The sequence below is a fragment of the Periplaneta americana genome, chromosome 8 (genome assembly GCF_040183065.1).
Source record: "Periplaneta americana isolate PAMFEO1 chromosome 8, P.americana_PAMFEO1_priV1, whole genome shotgun sequence".
NCBI lineage: Eukaryota > Metazoa > Arthropoda > Insecta > Blattodea > Blattidae > Periplaneta > Periplaneta americana.
The window spans coordinates 169,510,276-169,535,028 of NC_091124.1; the positions used below are offsets into that span (position 1 = coordinate 169,510,276).

The following is a 24,753-nucleotide window of genomic DNA, read 5'->3' on the forward strand; positions in this document are numbered from 1 at the left end:
GGGTTCTAGAAGTGTAAGGTTATGGTTGTCTCATAACAATATAACATAATCAGTATTCACTAAATAATTTAATAACAATTAAGATATGTGAGGAAATATAAAATGATAATACAGAATCTAATAACAATTATATGTGAAAGTATAGTATGATAAAAAAGGAGCATAACAATTTAACAATAGAAATTGAAATTGTTAAAAATAATCCACTAATGATAAAAAGAACAAGCTTTAGCTAGTGTGAGCAAACTGGAGAAATGCAACTCAATCCACACATCCAACTACACGATCTAACAAACATTAGCATACTTATTGTAGTCCACCGTGTCTAAACGACAATACTGCTGGGTCTGGGAGAGAAATGAACTGATTAAATCTGAAATTCAGGTCACGCCAGTCCCAAAAGGAGATGCAGTCATAACCACTGTAAAACTGCGCCTCAACCACAAACACTACAAGTGCTCGTAAAAGGAAACACCCCGAAGAAAAACACACAAACACTAACTCCACTTTGTGTGCGTAATAATACGCAGTGACGAAGTTACACCCAGCAATATCATAAGAGATTTCCGACGTAAGGCTAGACTCAGTGATAGTGGATGTACAGACTGGCGATCGCATCCATCGACAAGAAATGGATCTCTGTCCTTCAACGCGTAAATAGATGTCACAACTACTGGGTGTTCATTTCAAAGTGTGTCATGACGTCAGTGTTGATGAGTCAGCGATTTGAAGCGAGTTTCAGCTTTTGTGTCAGAGAAGTCGCCTATTAATCAAGGCGTTCAACCTGAACTTGACAACGTGTATGCTATAACTTGAACGTCGTAGCAACAGATGGCGGTCTGTACGGTCTGTGTGCTACCATAACCTCTTTCGAACTGTGTTTTGCGCGGGCAAGTCATACGCAGGGTATTTCTTATCATCGGTTGCGTACGGCAACATTCCACAACATAAATCAAATGCTCCGTCTCCATGTTGACCGTCGAAATTAATGTCAACAAATATGTAAGTAATCGTCTTAAATCTCTCCACATATCCCGATAGTAAGAAAAAAACTCACCTCGAAACAGTTCACATTCCTGCCACTACCGGCGTTACCGTACGTATCAGTAAGTACTCTTCTGAATGAACGCCGTACTTGCTAGGGAACTTCTCTGGCACATAAGTAATACACCTCTGCGGAAGTGTAAGGAGATTGAATTCTCTAAGCTCATCGACTAGCCACATGACGGCATACAGCGAGCCATGACACACTTTGAACTTAACACCCAGTATATATATATATATATATATATATATATATATATATATATATATATATATATCTGATGCTTTTCCAATTCACTGCTGGTTTAAGCAAGGAGATGCACCGTCACTTTTACTTTTTAACTTTGCTCTAGAATATGCCATTAGGAAAGTTCAGGATAACAAGTAGGATTTGGAATTGAACGGGTTACATCAGCTTCTCGTCTATGCGGATGACGTGAATATGTTAGGAGAAGATCCACAAACAATTAGGGAAAACACGGAAATTTTACTTGAAGTAAGTAAAGCGATAGGTTTGGAAGTAAATCCCGAAAAGACAAAGTATATGATTATGTCTCGTGACCAGAATATTGTACGAAATGGAAATATAAAAATTGGAGATTTATCATTCGAAGAGGTGGAAAAATTCAAATATCTTGGACCAACTGTGACAAATATAAATGACACTCGGGAGGAAATTAAACGCAGAATAAATATGGGAAATGCGTGTTATTATTCAGTTGAGAAGCTTTTGTCATCTAGTCTGCTGTCAAAAAATCTGAAAGTTAGAATTTATAAAGAGTTATATTACCGGTTGTTCTGTATGGTTGTGAAACTTGGACTCTTACTTTGAGAGAGGAACAGAGATTAAGGGTGTATGAGAATAAGGTTCTTAGGAAAATATTTGGGGCTAAGAGGGATGAAGTTACAGGAGAATGGAGAAAGTTACACAACTCAGAACTTCACACATTGTGTTCTTCTCCTGACATAATTAGGAACATTAAATCCAGACGTTTGAGATGGGCAGGGCATTAGCACGTATGGGCGAATCCAGAAATTAGTTAGGAGACAGGAGGGAAAAAAGACCTTTGGGGAGGCCGAGACGTAGATGGGAGGATAATATTAAAATAGATTTGAGGGAGGTGAGATATGATGATAAGACTGGATTAATCTTGCTCAGGATAGGGACCGATGGCAGGCTTATGTGAGGGCGGCAATGAACCTTCGGGTTCCTTAAAAGCCATTTCCTTAAAGAACTGTCTTCACCTGAATACCGCAATAGTGTAGATTTTTCTAAAACATCCTGTGTTCACCATGCTGAACGTCTTCAGGAAGAAGATTTTGGAAAGAAATTGGTAGGGACGAGATTTTGAAGAGATACCGATAGTGAGTTGAGTGACTTGCAAGACGAGGAAGGAGGAGGAGACGTCGATGATGTGAATATACCACTTGTAATGCCATTATCCTAACGTGAGTATAAGATTTACTTCCATACATAAATAGTTAGAATTATGCATCTAATGAGAGAGAGGAGAGGGAGGGAGGGAGAGAGGGATAGGGATAGAGAGAGAGGGAGAGAAGGGGAGAGGGAGAAGGAGAGGGAGAGAGAGAGACACGAGGCAACAACGCGGACATTTTCTATTGATAGCAACTCACCGGCCATCGAATATGCCATCTACTATAGTCGGCGATGTATGCAATAGAGGGAGAAAAGAACTGGCCACCATTATCTCCTGACCTAGTTGCCTTATAAGTGCTGGCTTCTTGGTATGACTTGTGAGGATCAGACTTATCTTCGGATAGTTGACTAAACAACAACAATAGGAAGCAAAAACGAGCAAAATTGTATGAAATGTTTTGTTTGAAATATCTCAAGAATATGGCAATGGCAATGCTTACGGTTCAAATTGTATATACATACATGCATATATTACATGCAGAGTCGTAAATAACTTTTTAAAGGTAACTTGTAGAACTTTTGGCGCGCTCCTGAATGAAAGTGGCAAGAAAGATTATTGTGTTAGCTACTTTGCACCTGTCCCCACCTCTGACGACGTAAAAACTGAAAACTCAAACTGTTAAATGGTTTTAAATTTTTAATCAAGTGTTGTACTGCAGCTTTTCATTGAACTGTGCTGATGAATTTCAAAATTGTTTAACATCAATCAGCAGTATGGTGCACAGTCTTTTAATTTACTCTATACGCAACACAAAATCGCTCTTTGATATCGCCTCGCAAATGTCATCTAGATAGTGAACAGAAAATAAATGAGGGAAATAAATCGAAAATTAATTATTTTTCCGGTCTTTTAGAACACTTCAATCAATAACGAATCTGTTACGTGATTATTATGACACGACACAGGTTGTAAGGTTGCGTAACACAGCCGTTCCACGTACGTAAATTTTATTGATTACGAAATATCGTTTCTGTCCGTTTCGCCAAAAAAAAAAAAAAAAAAAAAAAAAAACGTAATATATTATGTTCTACGAAGGAAATAGCTATGAATAAGGTTTGGAGAGTACTGAGAACTGTAATCGTAAACTCTACAATAATACTATTACAATAATACAATAATTACAGCAATAAAAAAAAACAAAATAAACTTATATTTACTTCTAACTATAAATAAATAGATGCAATAAACCTAGGACTATAAATAAAAACTATGCTATAATAAAGCCTACAATAAGCAAAAGTAAACCTAACTTATAGGCTAAGTACTTCTATTTCACCCAACTATTACCAATTTAAGTAATTACATATCACATTAATTAATTACATATCAACTTAATAACATATTATCTTAGTTAATTACATATCACCTTAATTTATTTACATATCAACTAAATTACATATCATCTTAATTAATTACATATCAACGTAATTAATTACATGACACAACTTAGATAATTTAACTGCACCTACAATTACATTTTCAGTCTAATCTTCTTAACCTTTCCTTAAATGTATTGATGTTGAGAGGACCACCCTGAAAGATTGCCGCAGGTAAGCTGTTCCAGTCTACTATTGTGCGGTAAACAAAGGAAAATTTTGCCACGTTCGTTCTTTGTTTTCTACATTTAAACTTCCTAATATGATCTGCCCTGCCTAAGTATGATGGTGTTGCTAATCTAGCCTTGATGTCGGTCCATGCTTTGTGTCCCATTTGTGCCTTAAACAATACGGTGAGTCTGGTTTTTCGTCGCCTTTATTTGACAAATTCCCACCCTAACTCTTTTACTGTCTCTTTACCATGTCCCTTTCCCATTTTGACATATTTTGCTGCCTTGCGTTTTGTCTGTACGGATCCCAACTTACTGCTCCATACTCCATAACTGGGCTAACAAAGGTTTTGTACGCTAATTCTTTTGGCCTTCGGTTAGATTTCTTCAGAATACGCATAGAGAAATGTAGTGCTTTCCAGGCTTTGCTTGCGGTATTACTGACTTGTTCCTCCCAACCTAGTTTGTTACTTAAATATATACCTAGGTATTTACAAGTGTTCACTTGTGGCACCGATGTACCATTCACCTGATATCTGAGACAAATTTCTGTATGTATTCTACAGAAGGTTATCGACTTACTTTTACTGACATTGATTTTCATTTTATTTTCTGTCGTCCAGGTTTCAATAATGTTAAGATCGCTTTGTAAGGCGGCGATATCGGATTCATAATTAATTTGTCTATATATTACACAGTCGTCCGCGAATAACCTTATCTGAGACGTAGTATTTCTATTTATATCGTTTATATATGTAAAGAAATAATAGAGGTGCAAGAACCGCCCCTTGAGACCTCGCCTTTAATAAATAAACCTAGTAATCACGCCACACAGTTCCATTATATTTAATTTTAATTCTGCCGAAAGGGATTTTTTTTCGGTTGTACTGAAACTGGTTTAAAATTTTTATATAAAAGATAACATTTATACATTAAGTTTTGTATATGGTATTCTGACTATCCAATTAAAGCGATAACATCAGTATAAAATTATTTTTACATTTTTGTTGACCATGCTATAGGCCCTGTACTGTAAATTAATCCTGGCTCCTGGGTGACAGGGAAGTAGAGCTCTAACACTTTCCTGACCTCAGCACTAGGAGGTGATTCAGTCAGTACCACACTTGAGCTGCCTTTTGACCCGGAAAATACCCGCTGCTCTCTATACAGTGGTAGGAGTATCATGACCAGGTGATAATTCCGCTTTTCCCAGTGTTTTAATCTGCTTTATTCGAGATTCCTGAACTAATTTATTCCAGTGCTTTAACCTGTGTTATTCCAGCTTCCTGAACTAATTTATTCCAGTGTTTTAACCTGTGTTATTCCAGCTTCATGAACTAGTATATTCCAGTGTTTTAACCTATGTTATTCCAGCTTCCTGAACTAGTATATTCCAGTGCTTTAACCTGTGTTATTCCAGCTTCCTGAACTAGTTTATTCCAGTGCTTTAACCTATGTTATTCCAGCTTCCTAAACTAATTTATTCCAGTGCTTTAACCTGTGTTATTCCAGCTTCCTGAACTAGTTTATTCCAGTGATTTAACCCGTGTTATTCCAGCTTCCTGAACTAATTTATTCCAGTGCTTTAACCTGTTATTCCAGCTTCCTGAACTAATTTATTCCAGTGTTTTAACCTGTGTTATTCCAGCTTCCTGAACTAGTTTATTCCAGTGCTTTAACCTGTGTTATTCCAGCTTCCTGAACTAATTTATTCCAGTGCTTTAACCTGTGTTATTCCAGCTTCCTGAACTAGTTTATTCCAGTGTTTTAACCTGTGTTATTCCAGCTTCCTGAACTAATTTATTCCAGTGTTTTAACCTGTGTTATTCCAGCTTCCTGAACAAATTTATTCCAGTGTATTAACCTGTGTTATTCCAGCTTCCTGAACTAATTTATTCCAGTGTTTTAACCTGTGTTATTCCAGCTTCCTGAACTAATTTACTCCAGTGCTTTAACCTGTGTTATTCCAGCTTCCTGAACTAATTTATTCCAGTGTATTAACCTTTGTTATTCCAGCTTCCTGAACTAATTTATTCCAGTGCTTTAACCTGTGTTATTCCAGCTTCCTGAACTAATTTATTCCAGTGTATTAACCTGTGTTATTCCAGCTTCCTGAACTAATTCATTCCAGTGCTTTAACCTGTGTTATTCCAGCTTCCTGAACTAATTTATTCCAGTGTATTAACCTGTGTTATTCCAGCTTCCTGAACTAATTTATTCCAGTGCTTTAACCTGTGTTATTCCAGCTTCCTGAACTAATTTATTCCAGTGTATTAACCTGTGTTATTCCAGCTTCCTGAACTAATTTATTCCAGTGCTTTAACCTGTGTTATTCCAGCTTCCTGAACTAATTTATTCCAGTGCTTTAACCTGTGTTATTCCAGCTTCCTGAACTAATTTATTCCAGTGCTTTAACCTGTGTTATTCCAGCTTCCTGAAGTAATTTATAGTCGAATATGCATTAAATTTTTTATAATCTAAAGAATCACCAATATGAAATGTTATATTAAAATAAATCGAGACTATCTTGCAGCCAATCTCGTGATTGAAATGAGGATAAATCAACATAAAATAATTTTCACAGTAAGGCGGTACTGGAATTTACGCAGCATTTTATGATTTCTTCTAGTTACAGATTTTTATCTCTGACTGAGGTTCTGGCTGATACATCTATTATCAGGTAGCATATCTCACATGACGATATGTATGAGAGGGAGAACTGTTGCATATATCTCCAGTCTGATTAGTGAACTATGTTAATAGTCAGCGTTGTATGCAATTGAGGAGGAAAGGAACTGGCCACCCCACCCCATTATCTCCTGGTTTAGTTGCTTCATGAGTGATGCCTTATTGATATCACTTATGATGTTCCAACCAGTCTTCGCACTGTTGATTAAACACAGACATATTTTAACAGTAAGGAATCAATGATCTTCATAGCGCTGTTTCAAGTAACAGTTACTTACGGGGTCCTTTATTTTACATAGTTGTATGATATTACGTAGACGTCCAATTTCTTACAGCAAATATTTTCAGTAAAGAGCCAAGACTGGTCTAACAACTCAGCCACTAGCCTTTACAGAATGGCTAGCAGAAACGGGTGGGGGAAACCAGGATGCAACATAAGCAAACGGGCGCACAGTACTTGTCTTGAAGTTCTCTACCTATCAAGGATCACGAATTCCTCAAGGATCAATATTAGGTCCCCTACTTTTTCTAGTGTTTATAAATGATCTTGCCCCCCTTATAAAAGATGTAGGTCATCCCATATTATTTGCAGATGACACAAGTATAGTAATTACAGCCAATAACTCCAACACATTCCAATCTTCAACAGAGGAAATTCTCTTCAAAATATGTGACTGGTTCTCAGTCAATAAATTAGTATTAAATTGTAACAAAACTAACATAATTCAATTTAAATCCTGTCCAAATTCAACCTCGCAAATTTCTAGCGCAATAATTAACAATAGATAACTATTAGAAACAACAACAACCAAATTTCTTGGCTTAAAAATCGATAATGTGTTAAATTGGGAAAATCATATTAAAGAAATTACCCCCAAATTAAATTCAGCTTGTTTTGCTATTAGATCTATGCAAAAGATAGTAAATATCAATACCTTAAAAACAATATACTTTGCATACTTCCACTCGGTAATGAGTTTTGGAATAATATTCTGGGGAAATTCCACAGATAGTAACAATATATTTCTATTACAAAAAAGAGTAATTAGAATAATAGTAGGTGCGAAATCTAGGGAGTCGTGTAGGACTATTTTAAAAAAACTACAAATAATGCCCATGGCTTGTCAGTATATCTTTTCATTAATAATCTTCCTCATATGTAATCGTGAAAACTTTGTAACTAATTCAACAGTTCATAGCATAAATACACGTCAAAAATGACTTTCATACTCCATCGGCAAGTCTATCGTGCTGTCAAAAAGGAGTGCGTTATATGGCAGTAAAAATTTTTAATAGCCTCCCTATCGATATAAAAAATGAAACTCAAAACATAAAATTATTTAGGGCCAAATTAAAGAAGTACCTAATTTCTCACGCCTTCTATTCTGTAGGTGAATTCATGACATTCAATAACACTTCATGAAATTGATACTAAAACTATGTGTTGTACTAGTAGACTATATTGTAAATCTCGTCTGTATATATTTCATCTAGACTGTGACTATAAATTAAGATTTTATAATAGTATTAAGTTTTTTGACTTGTTCCATATTCTAGCTGTAAGCATGTATGAATACCATGGAATGTTAATAAATACAATACAATACAATATAACTTAATGCTGTTGCAAGTAAAAGTTTCCCATCACAAGCAATACTAGAATATACTATGCTGTGTGAAATATTAGTTAAGTTCTAACAACACAGTCGTCTTCAAAATAGAACGTTTCGATTACTAATGCATGATATTGCACCTTCGACTGCGGCTCTACTAGTAAAGTGACGGTTAATTTAGCTAGGGAATAATGTAGTTCCTGCCAACTCAATCTTACTTGTTGAACATTACGCGTTTTGAAAATCACAGCCTAAAAAATATTAAGTGTCAATATTTATCTGTAGGACAAATTAATATATCTACAATATTCTCTCAGCTAGCAGTGCATAATAACTGCGGATTCCCGGCCAACAAGTCACTCAGCTGAGTGCGCTCCTAGTACAGGGACATCATTTTATTTTTACTAACATTTTTAATATTAACCTGTCTATACCTTTAGAGAACCGGAAACACCGCTTGCTCCCCCCTCCAAGACTGGAGTTCGATGATACTGGCGTAAAACACAAATCACTCTACTAGGTATAGGATGGAAGAAAAGTAGTTCATCCATTTACGTAAACTAGGAAATATCGCGATTTTGAGTTTGATCATTTTCATTAGGTTTTTCTTTAATCAAAGTACAGTACTGTATTAAGAATAAGTGTTTTTACTCACGAAGTGAGTTATCCATGCGAACGTATTCATTATGCAGTGTATACTGTCTACAGCACATTAGCGTACAATATAGAGAAAGAAGTTAAATTGAAAAATAATCATAATATGAATATTTAAACACAATTTTGAAAATGGTGGCCGTTCATTTCGATACAGGCTTCAGTTCTTTTGTGCATATTATCGCACTATAGACTATTGCATCTAATTCCAATTGCCAGTTTCGTCCTTCGTACTAGTAACTCATGTTGAAATAATTCTGTACCTACTCTACGTACTGTGAATTCAATCTTCACTTCTGCCCGACCCGAAAATATAAAATTACTCAGACATGCTATCTACTGTCCGTCCAAGTGGTTATGCCGCAGGATTGTAGAAAGGGAGGAAATCACGTGACAGTTAATTACTTAACGAGTTAATTACTTAAGTTAAATTAAACAGCTGTATAACATTACGTACACGTCCAAATCCTAAGAGAAATTAATGTTTTCAGAAAAGAGCTAAGACAGCCCAACTTTTACAGAGGGGCAAGCAGAAGCAGGTGGGGGAAATCGGGATGTGACGTAGGCAAACGGAAGTACCTGTGCGAAAATATGATTAAATATTGAAAGCTCTTTCGTCACTGGAAAACGCGAAGATATTTCTGGAACGTACTATACTCAGTAACTCAGTACTGCTTACTATCTGCGGTCTTGGTTCTGCGTGGAGTTGGAACTTCCTTAGTAGAAGGGGTGGGAGTGAAGTACATTAAAAAACTCAGGTACAATAACAATTGAAGTAAAAATAAAATGATGTCCCTGTATAATGGCAGTTGACATTGGATACACGTCGACATATATATGCTTAACTTGGAGTCAGGACACAAAGGGAAACTTCGAATGAGGAGAGTTCGATCCGGTGTCGTGGATTGAATTCGGCGTAGCTCAGTGGTCAGAGCGCTCGGTACGTAGAACCAAGGACCCGGGTTCGATACCCGGCGCCGGAGCGAATTTTTCTCTTAAAATATTAAGTGTCAATATTACAGATAAATTCTGTAGGACAAATTAATGTATTTATAATATTCTAATATATTTTGCCATACCTGGTACCATCTGCAAGGAATGACTAATTAGTTTTCTCTGTGTGGTAGATGCTCAAAATATGTGCGGAGGAGAGGAAAACATGTGTTGTTCTTTTAATCTCGGCTTTACTGAAGGCGCAGTTTCCTGACGTTGTTGCAACTACAGGAATGCTTCTTATACTTAAATCGATTTCCTCTCGTTTGGGCTCAAGTTTATTCAAAGAAATGCGCATCCAGAGACTACATTAACAATTCGGCCAACAAACATCTGCGCGACGGCAAGTGGGAATTGGAGTATCATTACGCGAACATAAAAAGAGGGCAAACTAGAGCATCCACAGGGGAGTTTCTCCCACTCTACCAGTCTATGTTGCTTCCTTTGGTTGTTGCAAAAAAGCGACACAAATTTACAGCTCGAGTTGGACCAACTAATGCAATTAATGGCAGCTTTAATTAAGAAAATCGATGTAGTGCACAATTTGAAAGTAAGAGAAGGATAGCAATACGATCACAAAAACAAGGAAAAAGGGAAAAGTGAGAGAAAGGAAAAAGACGGAAATAAATAATGCACGACGAAAGTAAAGATGAAAAAGAAAAATGCATTAAAATTAATAATGAATTGAAAAAGAAAGAGTGAACGTACTAAATGCAAAGGAAATAACGGTAAACAATGTATGATGGAGAACTGGAGTGAAGAAAGTACGAAGAAGAAAGAAACGAAAAAAATGGACGAATAAGAAAAGAGAAAGACAACAATGGACAAATTATAGTCGCGACGCTGTTATTCCCGGCGTGACTCCTCCTCTTCGCTTACGTCTTAAGAAGTGAAGGTTCTATAAAGTCTAAGCAGGTAGTATCGTTCGGCATTTTTGTTCTTTCGTTGCCGACCTACCATACGAGGAATCTACTGCGTGTTCATTTCAAAGTGTGTCATGGCTCGCTGTATGCCGTCATGTGGCTAGCCGATGAGCCTAGAGAATTCAATCTTCCTACACTTCCACAAAGACGTATTACCTATGTGCCAGAGAAGTTGCCTAGCAAGTACGGCGTTCATTCTGAAGAGTACTTACCGATACGTACGATAACGTCGGTGGTGGCAGGAATGTGAACTGTTTGGAAACACGTACTGAGGTGAGCTTTTTTCTTACTGTCGGGATATGGCTAGAGGGTTAAGACGATTACTTACATATTCGTTGAATTAACTTCGACTGTCAACGTGGACACAGAGCATTTGATTTGTATTGTGGAATGCTGCCGTACGCAACCGATGATAACAAATAACCTGCGTACGACTTGCCCGCGCAAAACACAGTTCGAAAGAGGTAATGGTAGCACATAGACGATACAGATGCCATCTGTTGCTACGACATTCAAGTTATACCGTACACATTCTCAAGTTCAGATTGAACGACTAGATTAATAGGCAACTTCCCTGACATAAAAGCTGAAACTCGCTTCAAATCGCTGACTCACAACAGTGACGTCATGACACACTTTGAAATGAACACCCAATATTTGCCACATCGTTAAACATTATCACGTCGTAGCTCCTATGATAATAAATCAAACGCACTATAATTCAGCAAATAATTGAGCGGCAAATAACGTCTTCGTGTGTTTTCTGCGAACGCCAACGAAAGAGCCAAAACGGTGGGCGATTATACTGGGTGTTCATTTCAAAGTGTGTCATGACGTCACTGTTGTTGGGTCACCGATTTGAAGCGAGTTTCAGCTTATATGTTAGAGAAGTTGCCTATTATTTAAGGCGTTCTTCAATCTGAACTTGAGAACGTGTACGGTATAACTTGAACGTCGTAGCAACAGATGGCGGTCTGTACGGTCTGTGTGCTACCATAACCTCTTTCGAACTATGTTTTACGCCGGCAAGTCGTACGCAGGGTATTTGTTATCATCGGTTGCGTACGGTAACATTCCACAACACAAATCAAATGCTCCGTGTCCATGTTGACCGTCGAAGTTAATGTCAACAAATACGTAAGTAATCGTCTTAACCCTCTCCCCATATCCCTACAGTACGTATTTCCAAACAGTTCACATTCCTGCCACTACCGGCGTTACCATACGTATCGGTACGTACTCTTCAGAATGAACGCCGTACTTGCTAGCCAACTTCTCTGCCTCTTAGGTTATAAACCTGAGCTGCGGAAGTGTAGGAAGATTGAATTCTCTAGGCTCATCAGCTAGCCACATGACGGCATACAGCGAGCCAAGACACATTTTGAACTGAACACCCAGTATTAAGTATTTATCGAGCCTTAAGAAATGAATAACGTCTTCCTCAGCGAATAACAAGACGCATACGTTTAAATGTAGCCGACCTGCAACGCGATTGGCTGCCGGAAATTAGAGCGACGGGACTATAATAAGGAAAATGAAGAAATGGCGAAGGAAAAATTAGGTGACAAAGGTAAAAAAAATGTAAAAGAAAAAATAATTACACATATAGTGGCATAGGAAAACGGGAAAATTAATAAAAATGTTAGGAAATGCACGCAGAAGGGAGAAAACAAATGAACGAAAATAAAGAGCACGACAAAAATGAAGAAGGAGGAGAAAAATGTAGTGGTATACCAATAAAATTTTCTTTCAGTTTGTAGGTAAAGGTTACATTACACGCTTTGAAATTTCAGTCGTGCCAACGGTAGGCACTATTGGTAAATTCGCACTCCATAAAACATGCATGAATCAGGGAGTGCATACACCACATAGCAGCGATGCTGTTTTGATAAATTCGTCCCACAATTCCTTGTTACTTTATGGTGCGGGCAGCGGATTGCATTTGTTTTCGTGCAGCGGTTATAAATTTCAACTATTCAACGCAGCGCAGCGACAGCAGCTCAGCGGAATTCTACACCTCGGCTGAGCGGCAACAATGCCACTAGGCTATAGCAACGACCTCGTACGTAGCACAAATACTATCCACAGCATTGGTCCTGCTTATCACTAGTATAGACGCTGCTAAACACAGCACGTACAAAGTGTTCGAACACTTCACCGCTGGGGAGTAACTGTTAGCGTGTCTGGCTGTGAAACGAGCGGACCCGGGTTCAAATCTTGGTTGCGACAAGTTATCTGATTGGGGATTTTCTCGAGGTTTCCCCGCAACTCGTTAAGAACAAATGCTGGGTAACTTTGGCGCTGGATCCTGGACTCATTACGCTGGCAATAACACTTTCATTTCACTCAGATCCTAATTACAATTGATAAAATGTCGTAAAATAAACAAAATAAAAAGTTACTTTCTAATTGTATAGAGTAGGTATATACAGAAAGTACTGTGATGCTACAAAGAAAGTACTATGTTGCTACAAAGAACCTATCTTTAAATTCGCACCTCTGACACCAAAAACACAAAGGGCCATATTCATAGACATTCTTAGCGCTGGCTTCCGGTGGATGATCAGAGAACTAGCGTTTTTCGTATTCATAAACCAGTGTTAGTGTTATCATATGATATGAAACCTGTACAAGTAATCACTCAATAGCCGGGAATAGTTTAGCACATTCGTAGAGCGGGCTAGCGAAATGTCTATGAATAGCACCCAAAATGTTTTAGTCATTCCGTCTCCACGTAGACAGCAATTTTTCCCAAATGATTCAAATACTTTTATTGATATTCAGTATCTATGAGGTAATTAATTCGGAAAGGATGTACAAGATATTAATAATTATTAGAAAAAATCAATAGGATTTTATTTGGAAACATCAATACACAATTATATAGAAATTTGTGATTTTTATAATGAACCTGATATTGTGACCAGAATTAAAGCAAGAAGACTGCGATGGGTTGGACATCTGGTTAGAGCCCAGATGAAGGAAGAGTAAAAAACTCAGAGACTCCTTCAGGGAAAAGACGACTAGGAAGACCTAGGCTTAGATATTTGGACAATCTGAAGAAGAACCTAAAATTTTTAGAAATGTATCATAACTGAAAAATTGTTTGTCAGTAAAGGATGCAGTGATATTACTCGTATGTTGTAAACTCAGCAACCAAGAGTTTTCATAGCTTATCAGGCTTAATAATAATAATAATAATAATAATAATAATAATAATAATAATAATAATAATAATAATAATAATAATAATACACAATTCTTAATTCGAGAATCTGACGATGTGATGTTTTTATGTATAATAAAATGGAAAATGAAATCGCCCAGTTAAAAGAGACTAAGAACATTTTGATTATAATAGCTATATAGAATTATTCCTACTGATAGTAAATTTATATTAACGTTCAGACAGAGCAGGTAAAAAAGATTGACACCTTGTCCTTCATTGTTAAGATACCTGGAGTTGCTAATAGTAAACAAATTATTACAAGTGAATGAACCAAGCTCCAGCAAGATCTTAGGACGACAGGAATTTGCACTCAATCTCAATTTATCAATTTATTACTAACATAATAGATTTTAGAAATCATATCAATTTGAATGAGGAAGGAGATTGGAGAATGTAGGGTTTGTAGTTAACGACCGACCCTTGGGTAAAAAAACTATCAATGAAACCCAGCATTCTCCAATTTTTCCTATTTTCTGCTTTCCTCTTAGTTTACTCATATGATCTATTTATCTTAATATCGTCTATCTCTGATATGATCTTCTGATCCGAACTCTTATCCCGTTCACCATTTCTTCCAGTGCATCCTTCAGTAGACAGATTCTTCTCAGCCAGTGACCCAATCAATTAATTCATTTGTCTCTTCCTGATCAGTTTTAGCAACATTGTTTCTTCACCCATTCTTTCTAAAAACAGCTCAATTTCTTATTCTGTCTATCCATTTCACACTCTCCATTCTCCTCCATATCTACATTTCAAATGCTTCTAGTACCTTCTTTCACTTCGTCGTAATGTTCATGTTTCTGCACCATACAATGCCACACTCCACACAAAGCACTTCACTAGTATTTTTCTTAGTTCTTTTTTCAGAGGTCAGTTGAAAGTGCTCCTTTTTCTGTTAAATGCTTCCTTGACTATTGCTCTCCTTCTTTTTATTTCCTGGCTGGAGCTCATATTACTGCTTATAGTACAACTCAAGTATTTGAATCTGTTCACTTGTCTACTCTTCCGACAACCATGGTCTTCGTCTTCTTTGCATTCAACTTCATCCCATACTGCTCACAGCTTTCATTTAGCTCCAGTAGCATATCCTTTAGTATCATCTCCTCTTCTGCTAACAAAGCCATATCAACAGCAAATTTTTAGTCTACTTCCTCCTACTATCACTCTCCCATGTTCTGGAAACAGTTCTTCACTAAATCCTCCAATTAGATATTGAACATGTTATGTGATATTTCACTTTTCTCTGACATTTCTTCTCCTATCCTGACTTTGACTCGTTTCATATAAAGGTTACAGAACAGGCTCCTTTCTTTCCAATTCACACCTAATTTCTTCAGGATCCTCATCAGTTTATTCCAATCCACTCTGCCAAAAGCCTTTTTCAGATCCATAAATACTACATACACTCTTTTATTCTTCTCTAGATATCTTTCGCCGATTGTTCGCAGTAGTCCAATAGCATTTCTCGAACTCTTTCTTTTTATTATTGGGTTATTTTACGACGCTGTATCAACATCTAGGTTATTTAGCGTCTGAATGATATGAAGGTGATAATGCCGGTGAAATGAGTCCGGGGTCCAGCACCGAAAGTTACCCAGCATTTGCTCGTATTGGGTTGAGGAAAAACCCCGGAAAAAACCTCAACCAGGTAACTTGCCCCGACCGGGATTCGAACCCGGGCCACCTGGTTTCGCAGCCAGACGCGCTGACCGTTACTCCACAGGTGTGGACCTCGTACTCTTTACCCTATATATATATATATATATATATATATATATATATATATATAATCTTAAAAAATTATGGTCAATAATTTACAGATGAAAAGTACAAAGTAAGATAAACAAAAAAGCTCCAATACACATTGTTACACACTGTTTTGCAAATTAACTGTTGAGAAGCTAATGCACATTACAGCTTGCCCAAGTCAAGTCTGCGAGTGGGGATACCCGGATGGAGTGTAGAGGAATGTAGAGGCAAAACACAGTTGCCACATAGGTCATTTGAGGCTCAGATTTCAAAGTGTGTACATCGTTTGAAATACACCACGCAGTTGTTGTCCTTGTCTTCAGAAAAAGGCAAGCTCTGACAACCGTTATGCTGTCTCCTAACCTCCCCTCCTCATGCTACTTTCTCTCCTATGCCCACGCTTGCCAATCGGAACGCCAAACCTCACTGTCGAAAGTGTGTCAAGCAGATATAGAAGTATAGTCTATTTCAAAGTGTCTTGTTCTCGGAGTGTTCTTACGTTTTCATTACCGCTCTATGAACTGAAGCGCAGAAGGAAAACTTTACTGTCGTATGTGACTGTACAGGTCTCCTTTCGTTACCGCCTCCTTTCACTACAAACCTGCCTACAACTTCCCCTCTCGGCTCGCAGACTTAACTTGGTCGAGCTGTATCTGTTAACATTTCTCGCTGAACAGACATCCCTAATTGAATTCTATTTAGAGCAGATGTTTAAAATAGTGTTCATACATCTGAACGCAACATTGTGCTCTCCTCTTTAGTGAATGTCGAATCATCTCGGGCAATCATAGATCATTCCTTATTTGCTGAAAATCACACCGATCCGAAACTGACATTCCTGAAGTGTGTTGACATCAGAAGTGTAAGCTAGGCTTTTTTACATGACCCCAAACACAGAAACCTAATCGGATTTAAATCCGGTGACCTAGGAGGACACGATACAGGCTCTCCTCTGCCTAAGGGACTATCGCATGAACGGTTAATTAGCGAACCAAAGGTTATAGGAGCTTTTTTTACTTCTTTCAGTTTGTGAGTTTCATCTGTAAATTATTGGCCATCATTTTTGAAACAATGTATACACACAGTGTGTACTCACATACTGGGTGAATAATTCTTCGCGCTCCCAATATTTTACGGCTTAAGGTAGGCGGCGGAACCAGCTGCTAAGGCGGTTATAAATTTCCCTTCTCTACAGCGCTCAAGGTCGCGTCAGACGTCAGTGTGAGTTGTACTTTTGCAAGATAAGCACGTGTTCTTTATGCGACTTAATACGTGTGTTAATTAAGCTAAATGGCTCAATTAAGGTATTCATTCCCCAAAAAGTATTCATGTATGTTTCATAAGTGCGTACAGAATCGGTTCGTGCTTCAATAGAGATTCCCTGGTGTCCAACTTCCAAATCGAATTTCGATTCAAAGTTTGGTAAATAAATTTCGTGAAACGGGAAGCGTTGTTGGTAAGAAGCGTAGACAGCCACGTACAGTACTCACAGAAGAAAATCTAGGTAACATTGGACATAGTTCTAAAAAAATTACCTTAGAAAATCACTTTGACGTCTATCTCAGTTAATGGGAATTTCCTATGGCTCTGTTCGAACGGCTACAAAGTTACTGGAGTTAAAACCCTTGCTTCATATGGATGAGTACATTACTTTTACTTTACTTTTTAAGTGTTTATTTTTAAGTGTATATTAGTGTTCATTTTAGGAGTTTATTAGCACCTAATAATTAATTTACGCGACAAACTGTAGGTTGATTTTTAAAGCCCTATTAATTAAATAAAGATTGGGGAACGGATTATTTTATACTGAAAGGTAGAGATGATGTTTCAAATAGGCTACTTGATTGTTTATACTATAACAGTTCCCAAATTAGATAAAAGTTCAGTCTGGTATGAACAACTGTGGCGAATCAAGGTTGCTTGACGTTCGAGAGTTGACCATTCCCGATGTCTTGAAAGTTCGCTTAGGCAATCAACGACTGTCATGCGGGTTGTCGGGTTTGCGGGCGCTGTTACTCTTGCTTTCTCGATCGTTGTTCAACTCTAAAACTAACTTTTCCAAACCTGTCTATAAGGTCATCCACATTACAGGCGCAGAAAGCCTCGGAAAACTGTTGCATTTTATCATATCTCTATTAGATCATTCTCACGATATTCCTACCAGATAGGAAGCTCGGTGGGGCGAGAGACAAATACAAAATTGTTTTGTTTGTCGGTATCCATCCTTGGCTTTAACCCTTTCCGAGAAAAACCATAAAATGATCCTCGGTTGACTTTAAACAAATTAATTCCACGTCAGTGAAGTGTGCTGTGTAAGTGAAACGTGTTCCTGTCAGTGAAGCTTTATAGTTTATAGTGGCAGTGCATAGTATTTGAACAGTGAAATTTTTTTGATGTGTTAGTGAAATCAGGATAGAATCAGTGAAATGTGTCGTAGTTCCATTGCAGTGAGTGAGTTGACAGCGAAATGAGTGTAATTTGAAAGGTACTTGTGCAGATATGAACATATCATGCTCGTGGGTTTTAGTTCGATCTTAGTTTTAAGATACAAATTAGATTTATTTCAAATGTTATTTTAAGTGATCGTTGCATTTAATTTAGTATATTCCCTGTTGTTGTTATTATTATTATTATTATTATTAATTATTGTTAGTATTAATTATTAGTATTATTATTAATTGTATTTTTAATTAATAAGTTTATTATTGTCATTATTGAGTGTAGTTAGTTACCACTGCCACCGGGTATATATACCCACTGCAGTGTGAATAAATACATACATAATAAGAAGCAATCGTTACTTCACAACGAATGACTCCGTGCTCTACAGATGCGTACACTACGGTTACTACTTTTCAAATATCGAATTTTTGCTTACGTTATTCATCGATTTATGGGTACAAAAGTACTTTAACAGATGTATGCAGAGAAAAGTCTAGGAACTTAATCTACTGTGCATAGTCCGCTGGGAATTGTCACCTTGTTTTCGGGTCAAACTGTGGAGACTTGAACCTCGCCATTCGTGAAGTTGTGCCCTGGGGAAGCCAGGCTTAAGTCTGGGATTAAAGGCCTCAAACTGCGTGGGGTTGCAGAGTTGGTTTACAGAATACAGAACGGACCACGAGGGACGCTTCAGTCTGTTTCACGAACTTGCCATCTTACTGGTGCAGCTACGGAGTTTTAGTTGTTTAAGAGAGGGCGTCACAAACCCTACTAATGAAGAACTATATTTTTTAACTTTCTTAGGCCCAATTGTATAAAACTCCTTGACTAAAGATCAACTTTGATCAGACACTTCTTCTATTATATAAAACTTTTCTGCGATCAAATTACCTTGGTTCAAATGCAATCCAAGTTCATCTGAAAAGGATTTGGCAACATCGCATAAACAGATGAAGTATGTAATGCGCGGGCCATGTTGTACAGGTTTGTTCAGTGTTGCCAATTTAGCGACTTTAACTCTTTTTCAACGACAATTTTTTTTAACTTTTATATTGCTTAAATAGGGATTTAGCGACCTTTTTAGCACCCTATAGTGAAAAAATTTAATATTTCTTTGTTGATAATGAGAAATCTAGCGACTTTCCAACTACATTTTGGAGATTTTCCATACACTCTGTTGGAGACACTGGTTTGTTTTGTGCATTGTAAATAATGGCGGACAATAAGAAGAAGGTTGACCTTTCTCCATATTGTTATCATGGTATGGTGTTTGATACTGCTAAACATAATAAAGCTTTATAAAACGACAATTTTCGTTTAGTAATACAATTAATTGAAAACTTATGAATGTACCTATCATATCCATAAATAATTAATGGTTGTTATAAACATAATATAATTATAGGTTATGTTATTTGATACTGCTGAACACGATAAAGCCTTATAAAATATAAGAATGTTTGTGTATTAAGGCAAGAAATTGAAAAAAAAATATATATATATATATATCTACCATATCTATTAATATTAATAACAATGGTTATTCTTTTTGCACAATCTGCCACTCGTATATTTCAAACAGAAAAGAAATAACTGAACTTGGATCATCTAACTTAATCGGAGAAATTTCTTCAGTCAAAATTGACTTTAGTTTAAGGCAAATTAATCTCAGAATAGACTTTATACAACACAAAATTCCAAGTTCAGCTAGAACGAGGATCAATTTAACCTCTGATCTAAGATTAAATGGTTTATACAATCGGCCCTTAGTGCACCGACAAATATCAAGGTAGCAAACATGTACTAAACGTTTTTCAAATGTAGGTACCAATATCGTGAATAATTTTAATTGAACATTTTTATTTGAAGAAAAGATATTTCATCATCATCATCATCATCATCATCATCATCATCATCATCATCATCATCATCATTCTACCGGGGCTTCTCGCGGCGTAGCAGCGTAGTCGAAAAGTCATGCGTGGACTCACGTCACGCGCTGGTCGGGGTCTTTGTTGAGAAAGAAATTTTCATGTGAAATTTCAACTGTTGCGGTGTGTGGGATCGGTGTCCAACCAGCTTCTTGATCAGACTTTCGAGCTACAGTGAGTAGTAGCGAAATATGACTTCATAAGCTTGTTCATAACGGCTTGTAGGGATCATTTTCCTATCATACGTTACCCCCACTGTATGGAAGATCGTGTGTACATTTCCAGCAGCAAGTTAATGAGTATCGCTTGCTTTAAAGAGCATGAAATCTTTATCTAAAGCGCATCATACAAGATAATAATTAATTTTATTACAGAGTTCTCAGCAATATTTTAGTTATACGATGAAAGAGTAATGGAACGGAGAAAAATTCTCTCCGGCGCCGGGATTTGAACCCGGGTTTTCAGCTCTACGTGCTGATGCTTTATCCACCAAGCCACACCGGATACCCACCCCGGCGCCGGACAGAATCGTCTCAGTTTAAGTTCCAACTCTTGGGTTCCCTCTAGTGGCCGCCCTATGCACTACGTCATAGATGTCTATGAACGTAGGACTGAAGTCCACATATGTGCTGAGGTGCACTTGTTATGAGTGACTAGTTGGCCAGGATCCGACGGAATAAGCGCCGTCTTAAATCACTGAGTGATTTACGCATATCATATATATTATTTTAATGTACCGAAGTACATATGATATTTCCATGCAGATATTCTGCGTCATCATACGATGAAAGAGTAATGGAACAGAGAAAAATTCTCTCATGTGTGGACTTCAGTCCTAAGTTCATAGACATCTATGACGTAGTGCAGAGGACGGCCACTAGAGGGAACCCAAGAGTTGGGTATCCGGTGTGGCTTAGTGGATAAAGCATCAGCACGTATAGCTGAAAACCCGGGTTCAAATCCCGGCGCCGGAGAGAATTTTTCTCCGTTCCATTACTCTTTCATCGTATGATGACGCAGAATATCTGCATGGAAATATCATATGCACTTCGGTACATTAAAATAATATAAATAATATATATATATATATAATATTTTAGTTGTTGTCCTTAAACTAGGTACAGTGGACTCTCCGAAGTTCGACTGAACAGAATTGAAAGTTCAGTCCAATAAGGGTAGTGGGTGTGGCAGCTGAAATGAATACAAATTCTTATTGGTTATCCATCAACGAATACAGTACTGTACTTGCATTTCCTGCCCTCCCCGAGACTTGTGTATGCGCTTCTAGTACCAAAGTGGGCTTCGACAGTTCCGCCTCACAAACGACACAATTCTCAAATAGAAAAAGAAGAGTTCATTAATTTAAAATCCGTGATTAAATATGGATGTCCTAATCAGTAAAATATTCTGTTTTCCTTTAACAAAAGTATTACTACAAGACACAGAAGTCCACACCTGTGGAGTAACGGTCAGCGCGTCTGGCTGCGAAACCAGGTGGCCTAGGTTCGATTCCCGGTCGGGGCAAGTTATCTGGTTGAGGTTTTTTTCCGGGGTTTTCCCTCAACCCAATACGAGCAAATGCTGGGTAACTTTCGGTGCTGGACCCCCGACTCATTTCACCGGCATTATCACCTTCATATCATTCAGACGCTAAATAACCTAGACGTTGATACAGCGTCGTAAAATAACCCAATAAAATAAAAATAAAGACACAGAACCAATTCCCATTCAAATGGCAAACTCATTTCTTAGTGCCCGTATAGGGGCGTGTCTGATTCTCCTACGTAAGCAGTCGAACTATGGGATGTCGAACTTGTTTTCTGTCTAACGTAAAGAGCTTCCACCGTACATAGTTTTAAATTGCATACGTCAGTGTATAATACCTACTAATTAGTCATACAAGTTACTGTTATTTTACATTTTTCTATTATGTAACCCTATAGGATGCAAGTGAAATAACTTGGAGATTGAAAGGGACGATAGGATACACTGAAATGAATAGAAAACCTGTATTACGTTTTGTGATTAAATGCACGGTTAATTAGAAAATTAAGTTTGAAGTTTCAGCAGTCCGGCAACATCACCGCCAACACACTCTTCTCGTGATACAGATGTAAAAGGTCAACGACTAGGAGTGTCTCGCTAGACGAGCTGTTCTCTGGCGCTGTGTTGCAACCAACTCGCATCCAGCGTATTCTGAATCTCACCGGACCGGTGAACGACAATGACGTCACGCTGCAGCGAAATAGGAACAAAACTGCTGGAAGGTTCTATGGCTATTATGGAGGCTGTACAAGTTGTTGTCTGTGCTATGCTAGCAAGATTTTGCGAAATTTCCGTACTATCATCTCGTTCAAAGAAAAAAAAGCATAAACAATTTATTTCCTGAACCGGTAGTAATAACTGGTCCGTTGACATGTTCGCTCATAAGACATTAACATATTGTTTTTACGTTGTGCTCATTGCAAACAATACAGCAGAACTAAAGCAGAACACACCGCCATGACACAACAGTGCACGATGTCATTCGTCTGCTAATTCCCGCCCTATACAAGAACCAATCAGATTCACTGATGGCGGCTGATGTAGACTGCCCCCACCTCTGCAAGCTGATGGAACCGGTGCGACACCGGTGGAGCATCAGTGACGTCATCGTTGAAATTCGGAACACCGTGATGTCACCAGATTGCTCAGCGCTGAGATTCGGAATACTCTCTGCGTGAAGTGGCTTGAACTTAGAGGTTTTTAAAATTAAATTCACACGAAAACCGTCACACTATTGAAAAACCTCAGAGGAATAAATTATTCTTTACTAGTTTTCCTATAAAATATGGATAAAAATCACGATCCTACTCGCAATAGTTACAGAATAAGAGGTTGTTAATCATTTAAGAAAAAACATTTTTTTTTTCTGGAAAAACTATTAACTTTCCACCAATGTGATATTAAGTTTTTTGTTACATGCAACATGAGCTATTCGCTCTGAAAATCTCCAAGACTTTTTCACGTTCACTCTGTATATGTTTAAGATGATAAATTTAGTATTATGTTGTGCTTTCTGGTGAATAGAATTAAACTGCGCACGATATGAGTGAGAATGTTAAGAATATGTTTATGCTCGACCATGCCGAAATGTAGTAATTATACACCTGGTAGTAGCCCTTTAATGTACCTCATTAAAGTACACCTATTCATTATGATTCAGTTGTTCAGCCAATGAAAAACCACCATTGTACCGTTATAAACCCGCCAGTATCGATTATTCTCGGATATGCAATCGAAAAACAATTAGCGAAAAGTCACGGAGGCTGGAAATCCAATACTGTCGCAGAAGGTTATATTCTGTTACTATAATAATTAGCGTTAATTGTAAATAATATTCAAATAAATTCAATTTGTCATCTCGTTTTTCAATTCTAAATCAATTTCCAGGTTATATCAAGATCAATGATATTCGTGCCTCGGAAAAAATCAATACTTTCGCGTCTGCGCACATCTCACAATTCAGGTCAGCTCCGTTCGTTACTTACATAACCACAACATGAAAACTTATGAATAATTTCAAGTTAGAAACATGGTCGAGCATATAAAGTCGTATGAAACTTGCCTATAATGGTAATTAAGACGCTCGTATGAAAATTATGAAACTCGCTTGAGCTCGTTTCATAAACAAACGTACTCGCGTCTTAATTACTGCCGTTATAGGCTCGTTGCATAATGTACTATTATAGTATATTCAAAATTAATATTCAAAATCATATTCATAATGCAGAAAATAGGAAGCATAACTTTTCGGGCCTAACAAGCCCACCTAATGCAGTACACCATGTGGTACAGGTGCCGTAGGCTGTAGCTCATTACTGGACTCACCTCAGCACGATTGTAGCCAGAGATCTTACAGAAGGACTCGTTGCAGTAAACGATCGGGAAGTCCACGATCTGGGCGTTGGCCAACAGAAAGCTGCTGTCCGCTGTAACAGACAAGAAGAGACAATTATTAATCTATCGGTCAGTCGGTCCCAAAACGAAAAATGGCCCTTGAGACTGAAGGTATGGAGTTTAAAACCTGACCAAAAGTTATGAAATATTGAGAGTAAAAAGACCGATATCCCGACGGGTCTAACTGAAATTAAGAAAGATGGTGCCGAGAGAAGTTTTCTAGATTAGCTCCGTTTCATCTCCATATCACTCCAATTCTTCTTCTTCGACATTATTATTATTATTATTATTATTATTATTATTATTATTATTATTATTATTATTATTATTATTATTATTATTATTATTGTACGAAATGGAAATATAAAATTTGGAAATTTATCCTTTGAAGAGGTGGAAAAATTCAAATACCTTGCAGCAACAGTAACAAATATAAATGACGCTCGGGAGTAAATTAAACATAATATAAATAGCCTATGGGATATGCCTGTTATTATTCGTTAAGAAGCTTTTATCATCCAGTCTGCTGTCAAAAAAATCTGAAACTTAGAATTTATAAAACA

At 37.4% G+C, this 24,753-nt stretch overlaps 1 long non-coding RNA gene across 1 annotated transcript in view; it reads right to left on the reverse strand.

The window, feature by feature from the left end:
• The window catches only part of LOC138705235 (uncharacterized), a 118,060-nt gene extending 93,838 nt beyond the window's left edge, over positions 1-24,222 (reverse strand). Inside the window, exon 1 of the long non-coding RNA XR_011333674.1 lies at positions 24,122-24,222. This is a non-coding gene — a long non-coding RNA (uncharacterized lncRNA). The remainder of the gene's footprint in view (positions 1-24,121) is intronic.
• Between the last annotated feature and the right edge of the window lie 531 nt (positions 24,223-24,753).